The 10,165-nt window shown below is 39.2% G+C and overlaps 2 pseudogenes; both read left to right on the top strand.

Moving 5' to 3' along the window:
* Nucleotides 1-872: 872 nt before the first annotated feature.
* On the top strand, nucleotides 873-2,812 carry LOC148722565 (uncharacterized; annotated as a pseudogene).
* A 911-nt stretch (nucleotides 2,813-3,723) lies between these two features.
* Nucleotides 3,724-5,122, top strand: LOC148722564 (uncharacterized; annotated as a pseudogene).
* Nucleotides 5,123-10,165: the final 5,043 nt, after the last annotated feature.

The following is a 10,165-nucleotide window of genomic DNA, read 5'->3' as shown; positions in this document are numbered from 1 at the left end:
TGTATGTAAAATTAACCAAAATAATATAACCACACTATGAGTTTCAAACTTTCCGATCTTTACCGGCGAAAAGTGATAACAGTTTCAAACGCCGTTGGAAAGAAGGTCCCCATCACCAAATCCTAAGCATTTTTCGAGGAGAAAAACATATCGCCAGCGCATTCTTCTTGAAACGATTTGAAATCGTAACTTGGATTGAAGATCTAAATTAACTCGATAGAAGCAATGCTTTCCTCACAAAACAAGTTTTGCACTAATCAAGGCCTCTGGTGTTTTTTTTACTTAATATTTATTTTTGATATATGTTTCTCTGTCAAAATCAAAAAACATCCAAGGGAAAGATCGCAGTGCTATTCAAGTGACAGTCAAGGCGCACTTATGCTATTTAGAAACGTTAAGAAATGGAGACATAGGTTAATAACGAATACGCAAATCAAACCTTTCAGCAATGCTCCTTGCTAAATAAAGCGAATGCAAAACAAACAAACGCAACCGTCCATGACAAAGAGCATCGGAAAAACAGCTTAAAAATGGCTTCATAAGTAGGTCAAGCGGGGCGTTACCATTCTCCCGTTACAAAATCTCGAACTGGACAGAATATCTTCAAGGTTCGCAAACCGCATCAAGTAATAATCAAATTTCACTTTCTTTCATTGAAATTATTATAATATGAAGACTACCTCATATCACATATCGACTACTTCATGAATTTAATCTATTTTGAGGTTGTTGTGAATTTCGACTACTTACAGAATCTAGCCGGTTTTCTGTCTTAAACAAGCAGGTACGAACCGTGATCAAGGTCGAAAGCGAATTATCTTTAAACGCGGTTTAAACACATATCAAATCATGCACTCTACCTCGTCAACGACTTTAATTAATACTATCTCTTCATCTTGTTTTTTACCATTCAAGTGCATTGAAAAATGTCTCCATTTAAAAATAATATTTGCATAACCGTGATAATGACTGCTCAGTGATTCGTGATGATTTCCCCGTCAATTCCCCACGGCAGATAAACATGGTTCATATCATGTCCTAACCTCTCGATTAAAAAAAATTTTCGTGCTACGCCATGACGTTCAGGGTCAGTCCGCAGCGACTAGGCCCTTCCCGATTAGCTATCATTTTTTTGGCATTATGTGGTTAAAAAAGCATTTTTTCACACTTTTTCTGTAAAATTAATTGCTAGCATTATTTCGCATTTTGCGTAACTTTGATTTAGATTTCAGCACTCAAAAGAGTTTAAATGCTAAATTTTAGAATTCAAAAGCATTGCGATGATTTGCTTTTGTGTTTTAGAGAAGGATTTCTGTAACTGTATGAACTGAGTGGAGCTGGTCAGCGGTTAACTTTCAGAAGCCGTTCACGCGCATGTACAAACAAGATGGCGTCGGCCAGTGCCACGCCATCTTCTCGATACTTGCAGCTCATAGAAGGAAATTCTGAAGGAGAACATAGACCAGTCCCTTCAACAATAGCTCGAGATCGATCTTGAGAATCAACCAGTGAAAATTACGAGCGGAGAGGAAACAGCGATATAACGAAAGTCCCGTTATATGAGTGAGTTAAGCAGTTCCCAGGCGAGAATTTGATTGTTAGAGAAGGAAAGTTGTTTTGCAGAGGATGTAGAGAAATCGGTTCCTCGAAGAAAAGTGTTCTGAAAATCCATATTTCGTCCAAGAAGCATCAAAACGGTAAAGAGTAGTTGAAAAAGTCGAAATTGAAAGAGACCAGACCATAATCGAGGCATTCAGAAGAGAAGGAAGTTCAAAAGATAGCACGTTGCCCATTGAAGAATGTGCCTACAGACTCGAAGTTGTCAGTGAGTTTTTGAAGGCGGGTATCCCGATCAGTAAAATAGACATGCTACGTACGGTCTCTATTGGAGAAGAACAGCTATCGACTCACTGGAAGTTCTTATCTAGGACAGTATGTTTCCATGGCTTTGAAATAGGAAATTGAACGGAGTAAACAAGAATTGGAAATGCCTGGTCAAGTTGGCATGACAAGGAACCGTCTTTCAGTCATTTTTGACAACAGCACCAGACAAGGGGAAGCAATTGCTATAATAGTTCGTTTTGTGGACAATAACTGGAACATTATCCAACGGCTTGTGATGATTGATGTTTGCTGTAAGTCAGTTAATGACAACGAACTAGCACAAGTTCTTAATCACTGTCTGTCTGTTGATTATGGGGTCAGAGTAAATTCCTTGCTCGCGGCCATGAGAGACGGTGAAAGCGTGAACCAAGCAGCACTGGACAGAATAGCATTTATATTCCCTAAGATGCTGAATGTCGTGTGCTTCTCTCATACGCTTGATAACGTGGGAAACCATTTAGTGATCCCAACACTGGTAGAGTTCGGAAACCTTTGGATTAGAATGTTTCGCCGTAGTTGTAAAGCCAAGCTGTTATGGAAGGATCTAACAGGTCAAACACCAAGGTCGTACATCGAGACTAGATGGTGGTCCAAATGGGAGTTGCATCATCAGTTGATGGTGTAGTTTGGAGATGTCGCAAGGCTCGTAGAAGGGGCAGAGGACGCCAAAGTTTGCCCACAGCAATTGCCGCAACTTCGAGCAATACTTTCTGACCCACACACAGGCAGCCCAAGCTGACTACTAGAAAAGCGGACGTGACTCTTACCGTGTTGCGCAACGTTTTATATTTATAAAGGTTTGTATGGGATGTTATCGGTTTGCCTTAAAAGAGAGAAAAAAATGTCTTGTTTTGAAATAAAATGGGCTTACCTTATTGCCTTGTTGTTTTCTTTGTTGATTCCTAGCGTCTCAGGCCATTTTGAAGCGTTTTCGGCGAGTTAGCGCTATGTTGGTGTTCAACTGCTAAAAGAAAGACAAGGCCGGAAACCTATTTTAGAAGTGTCCGTCGCCCGAAGCGAGCAATTCCGCCAAAAAATTACCACCAGTCTCGATTCCTCCAGAAAATCAAAGCAGAGATGTTGCAGTTCCATTTCCATTCACTCGATTCCAATTCCTCCCACAGATCTTTCACTAGCGATGCTTTTATCTCCGGATCGAGCGGCTTTCCAATTTCGAATTTGGCTGTTTGAAACATTTGTGGGCCCGTTCGCCGATCGCGCAGTATGTTGGGTAACAAAAATAAGCCCGGCGATGGTAGCCAGCGGCATGCAGTCGACAGACAAACCAGTTAGCTCCCCTGCTGGTCCCCTCGAGAGGTTTTGTCAAGACCGCATTGTTTTGATCGACCAATCAACATCGAATAGAAAGGTGTAATCAAAATAATGCGGTCTTGACAAAACCTCTCGAGGGGACCAGGGGAGCTAACTGGTTTGTCTGTCGACTGCATGCCGCTGGCTACCATCGCCGGGCTTATTTTTGTTACCCAACATACTGCGCGATCGGCGAACGGGCCCACAAATGTTTCAAACAGCCAAATTCGAAATTGGAAAGCCGCTCGATCTGGAGATAAAAGCATCGCTAGTGAAAGATCTGTGGGAGGAATTGGAATCGAGTGAATGGAAATGGAACTGCAACATCTCTGCTTTAATTTTCTGGAGGAATCGAGACTGGTGGTAAAGTTTTGGCGGAATTGTTCGCTTCGGGCGACGGACACTTCTTAAATAGGTTTCCGGCCTTGTCTTTCTTTTAGCAGTTGAACACCAACATAGCGCTAACTCGCCGAAAACGCTTCAAAATGGCCTGAGACGCTAGGAATCAACAACGAAAACACCAAGGCAATAAGGTAAGCCCATTTTATTTCAAAACAAGACATTTTTTTCTCTCTTTTAAGGCAAACCGATAACATCCCATACAAACCTTTATAAATATAAAACGTTGCGCAACACGGTAAGAGTCACGTCCACTTTTCTAGTAGTGAGCTTGGGCTGCCTGTGACCCACAGTGACTAATGAACTTGAATCTTGACCTTGCCGCCACTATTGATGTTGGCGAACATTTTGTGAAAGCCACGTATTTTTTGGAAGGTGATGGTCCTTTGGTTTTTGCTTGTTACGAGAAAGTAACCGCCGTTTCCCAATTTTGTCAAGCTCCTTGTTTCCCTAACTTCCGTGCAGTTGCAACTGCAATTTCGGAGGAAGACCCATATCAGAACGTAACAGCACTTGAACGGAGTGCCAAGGCTTGTGTTCAGCCGGCAATTACGTAGTTTTTGAGAAGGTTCAATGTCGATCTTTATGATGTAGTAGTAGCATTAGAGGCTGCCAGACTATTCTGCCCCGTTAGGATCCAGTGGATGAAGCCCACAAATGCATTAGTAGAGTCTCTGAGAGCATTTCCTTTCCTGGATAGTGATACTAACATCGACGGTCTCAAAGCCGAGCTCCTTGCCTACTTGGCTCTCGACTGAAGAGAAGAAAGTCGACTGGTGGTGTGGGCACGAGGAGCAACTTCCTCGTTGGGCTTCCGTAGTGAAGCAAGTTCTCCTTGTCCAACCGTCGTCTGCTACGGCAGTAAGAGTATTTTGAATACTGACTGGCGTCCTTCAACGAACAACAGAATTGTGCTCTTGTCGGACTACCGCCAAGCCAGCGTCATGTCGCAGTACAACAAGCGCTAAGGACTTCGAGTTTCTACGTTTTGCTTGAGATTAAACAAAGCATTTTCTGAAACCGAAGTAGCATTATTTTAAGAATCGAGAATAATTTGATAATTTTTATTTTGGCGTAAAGCGGAATTTCTTGGAGCATAAAATGCTAGTTTTAGTGGCGTAAACAGGAAAGGCCTAGCAGCGACTGAGGACGATTTTTTTTTTAACGAAAAATATGGCCGTGAAAGTTTACTTAATTTGTAAATCCTTATAATATCAACGCCACCACCACAAGCCGTCTTGTTTCAGTTTTACCGGCGACAAACTGCGGCGAGGCCTTTAATTTGTACAAGCATGCGTGATGTGAGCTCTGTAACGTCAATTTAATATTGCTTTTGAGAACGGGGGATAGTTTACATAATTTTCCCTGCTGTACACGGAAAATCTTTATCAATTAATTTTATTTTTAGGCAACACGGAAGACATGCGGTTACACAAAATTAAGGAACAAACTATTGCAGTAGCTGAAAGAAAGATACTCTCTAAAACTGAACTACTTCAATAAGATTTGCCTTAGTTTCTCCTTTTTAGTCCTTTGCTGCCACTTGCGTGTCATAGCAAATAGCTGGCCTGGTTCTGATTATGTTTATTTCGGCCTTGGTCACGAGAACCATGAAAAAAAAAATCCACACTCTAACACGGATGAGTTTAACATCCATATCACATTTTAATAAATTCAAGTGGAAATCAATTGGAACTGGATGAATGACCATATACCCCACAAAACAGCCAAGCCGATAGCAGATACTGAACATTTACAGCATCTATATAATTATGATAAGAAAATAATACCTTTTTATGCAAAGGTGCCCTACTGATAACAAGTGTAAACTAGCGTAAAACCATGACAATGGAAATACCTTTATTCTGCATTCATTTTAAATATTTAATCAAAGTTAATATTTTCGGGTAATAGATAAGTTTTAATTATGTTATGTTTTTATATAGTGCGACATGATTTTCTAACCTTCGATAAAACATCCTCTGCTGAGGAATTCCAATTCAATAAGAAAATCAATTTAACTCTATAAAAATAATCTTAAATTCATCAAGCATCTTTCACACGCAAACTAGTGGAAGGAGAAATAACGAGAAACGCATCAAAATTATTTGCAGAAAAATTCTTCACATTCCTAATAACTGAGTCAAAGATATCCCTGCATTAGTTATTTTCAATGTTTGAAAAACTCAGGAAAATTCAGGAGTCACGTTCAAAGCCATAAGATTAAAATGCCATAATGCCTTTTTATTTTGATTTCGTTTGGTATATCATTATCAACTCCTACAAATTAGCCATGAAGAAAAAACCCCCAAGAATACCACATATCATCTTGTCAAATGTTGATTGCATCTCCACTATCTCAGCCAATCAAATCAGTTTCATTTATCATATCAGTTGAACAACCAGACATCGTTTCCTTTTGAAATTCAGTGGAAAGGATTATATTAGGATTTATTTTACTCTGAATATGTAACATAACAGCGCAAAAATAGGAAAAGACAAATAGAACTGAATGCACCAAAACGATTGCTAAGTCAGGACATGAATTAAAACTGGATGAATGTCATTCGTATGAGTGGAAATTAATTCTTAATTTGACCTACATACTCATCCAACAGACAACTTTCCACTTGTAAAAAATTGTCTTTAAAAGACTTCTGTATAAGGGTGCGCATATGCACGCGTTGCATTGATCACGTCACGTGCATCTGTTTTACTCTTCACCCACGTACCTTCATCTCACGTTTAGTCAGTGAGTTCCAGAATATTTCAAGCGTCACGCTTGAAAAATTCTGGAACTCACTGACGGTACGGTACGTGATAAACTTATGTCTAGAGTCAATAAAAGATTCAGTTTTCATCGTGTCAAGTTTAGAAAGGGGCGACTCATAGTTACCACGACAAAGAAACGAGTAACAGAATCTTTCTGAAAAGAAATTCAATCAATTATTTAACGATGGAACACTCAATATTAACTAAGCTCACGGGAACGAAGTCAACAAGTACGACAAAAGCAAAGAAAAAAGTACACTGGTGCAAAAAACTGGAAGAAATTCACGTCTTTGAGCCAGAATTGGTGAACATCACACAACGCAAAACTTTGTTTTTGAGTACAAGTGAAACCGCTTCTTCTCTGGACAAACAAGATCTGTCAACCAATGATTTACAAAGAATAATAAGAATACAAAATACTGCGTCTAAATTACACGTTCGACTAGAAAAACTATCCATGGCAACGGACCAGAATTATTCTTTTACTAACGATAAAGTTATGCGGCGAAAAGATTCGGATAGTGAAAATTCATTCTTTGGAGAGGACTGGGTCTAGTGGAGAGATACGAGAAACCGTTAAACTTGATGACTTAGCATTACAAAGGAGCTATTACTTAGCAGAAAAAAAATGATGGAAGAAAGAGAGCATTATACTTTATACAACGTACACAAAATAAGCACAGCTACACTGGTCGGAGCACCTTGGTTACTTCCAGTCTGTACTTTACACATACTAACTTGCCATCCACTGACAAGAATTCAACATTGCAGGAATGTATGTACTCTAGATAAAAATGTGATTCAAAGTCGCACATTGTTGCCGTTCTTATAGTAACTTACTTATGTGTATATTCAATACTACCTACATTTCTGATACGATTGTTAACAAAGTTCCATACCACTGAACCTCGATATACAAGTAAATAAGTTGTATACAATCTTTGCTGCTCTACAGTGAAGTTTCTCAGTTGAGTGCAGAAGATCTGAATTTGTACACGAACCCCATGAAATAATACCATACCTCATAGAAGGTAAATAAATACACTAAAGTAGAACTTTAAAATGGAAATTTTGGGCAAAAACCTTGAGCGCTTCAATAAGTCTATTTTGTTTGCAAAGTTTTTCTTTCTTCCTAGCATATGTGGTATCCGAGTAAGCTCGTCGTCCACAATCGTTCCAAGAAGACGAGATTTTGTGACATAGCTTAGTACCGATCTACCCAAAAGTACTGAAGGTAGTGGTCTTATAATGGCTTGCGTGCTAATTTGTATTTGTATTGTATTTGTATTTCCATAAGGTCGCAATAGTAGCAAGTATGATAGATATTTTAAGAAATATACAACTTTTTTGAAAAACATGTTTCGGTATGCATATGCCATCATCAGTCAATGAGTAACTAAGAGTGAACAATTATATAGTAGACAAGTAGACGAATAAATTATTTACAATATGATGTAATACAAAAGCGGATACTAATTACAAGGTGACACCAAAACATCAAAGGTGTAGACCAGAACGCTAGAAAAGGGGGAATGCTGTAATTGTTTGTTAAGTTCAGGTTTGATCTTATTTATATGAAAAGCTTCTTCAAACTAGTTTTCACTTCTTTTAAAATTAAAAACATGTTCTGCGTACTCTTGATACTCTTAAAATCCATGGTAGCTTACCAATTTTCTTGTACGGGATGTAATTCCCGTTATCATATTGGCGAAACTACTCGCCACTCTTCTACTAGGATAAAGGAACACACAGAAAGCGATAAAAACTCGCATATTTTTAAGCATTTCAACACATCTCCTTCTTGTAAGAACAACTACTCCCCTTCTTGTTTTAGTATTCTGGATTCCGCTAACAACTCAACTGATTTAAAACTCAATTGGTTTAAAACCTGTAGACCTCATGCAGCGTTCTTTTTAACGAAGCAATCGCTGCGTCTCCAGACTCTCCGATGCAGAAAATTGATGTATCGTCCACGTACATCAAAGATCCCATGATTACCGTGGCGAGCAGATGATTAAAAAAAAAAAAAAAAAAAAAAAGTCTTTACATAGGATTATACAATTACTGGTGAACCAGTAGTTTCCATTGTGGTCCTTGCAAACAAATGAAACAAATGGTCTAAATTGAACATAACATCATTAAAAACCCCAACCGGCCGGAGTCAAACCAGTTGGCTATTTACAAGCGTGGCCAAGGATCTGAAGTCAGGGCTACCGTGAAACAGATCCAGTGGTCAGGGTGGGACTCGAACCCGGGAGCGGCGGATTACAAGTCCGACACTCAAACCACTCGGCCACACTGCCTCCTTAATTAGAAATAATGATTAGAAATAAAGTGAACAAAATAGGGCCTAAAACAGACCGGCTGTGACCGACCTGACATGTTTCCAGCTGTTACTGGAAACATGTCAATTTGACTCTCTTAAGCACAGTAAACTGCTTTCTGCCGCTCAAGTAGTCCCTAGCCAATCTAGCAACACGCCCGTAATACCAAACTTATATCGGATCTCCGAAAAGTATGCGTTCATCATCTGTGCTTTTTCTTTATCCGTTAGAGCAAAACTGCCATCGGTTCTCTCGGTTCTCTTAAGGGAGCCTACTATTTTGTTGCGTGCTGAGCTATTTGTAGCTTTGTTAATTAAGTTCGAGTTCCAGTGAGCACGCAATTTCTTTACTTCTTCAAACATTTTCGTAAAAGTGGGATGTTTTAGCTCTTCGCAAAGCTGAGGTGACTTCATTTCTGGCTTCTGATTTCTAACTTTGGAGTGCGGTTTATTGGCGTTTCACGTCCTACAAAACTGAGATGATTGGGTGCTTTAATAAAATTCCATACTTGTTGGAATAGAGAACTAAACACTGAAGACGGAAATACCAGGGGGGCAAACTTAGATTATCTGAATGTCTGTCAAATCATTCCTGCCTAATTAACAGGATAAATTTTAATGCAAATTATCTCTAAATTCAATTAAAATAACAACTTCCTCTTTCTGAGAAGGATAGTTCTGATTTTTACGACCCTCGCTGAAGACGAACTAGCGGTGGGGTAGCGGGAAAGAAAATGAACAAATCTCGTGTTGTTCCGAACCTTGGCTTTGACCGTACATTGAGACTGACATCAGATTCAACTCTAACAGAAGAGACCTGGATGATTTCAGTGGCGATTTCTCTCTTAAAATACAGTTCGTAATTTGCATCCAGCTCAAAGAGAAACAAAGCGCCGAGGTTTAACCGATCTCCGAAACCTGGATTCCTTTGACCGTACGCGTTTGACCGCATTGAGTTTAAGGAAGATTTAATTTTGAGATTGAGATTTGTCAACAATTAAAATTTAGACATGGGACACGTGGCTTTCTTTGTTTTGTCAAAATTTAATTCTGAACCTACGTTACCACCAAAGAAAGAGCTATATTTGTATCGCTGATTAATAATTGAAGCTACACTAAATTTTGAATGGTAAACGAGAAATCCATAAGCAAAAGGGATGGATCGGCTGGGCCACACAAATATCCTTGAAACAATTGTTCTATGGTTTTTAGCATTTTTTATGTATTGTATGTCACTATTTTAAACAAATGCACGAGTTTACTTGCACTTTGTGGCAAATTTATGCTGCGGAATCCAATCAAAATAAAACGCTCATTTCAATCGTTATCCAGCTCGCAATCTCATGATGACGTAATTACGGTACAAAGGCCACATCAGCAATTAACACCAAACTTAAGAATACTCGTTCTCCTCATGAACGGTTCACCGCTATTAAACAGGGCACGTTTAAGTGGAAGAGAAAACAAACCTTGTCA

This window comes from Stylophora pistillata, chromosome 10 (assembly GCF_964205215.1).
Source record: "Stylophora pistillata chromosome 10, jaStyPist1.2, whole genome shotgun sequence".
Lineage (NCBI taxonomy): Eukaryota > Metazoa > Cnidaria > Anthozoa > Scleractinia > Pocilloporidae > Stylophora > Stylophora pistillata.
The sequence above is the reverse complement of the archived record's forward strand: the minus strand, read 5'-3'. Positions and strand labels throughout refer to the sequence as shown.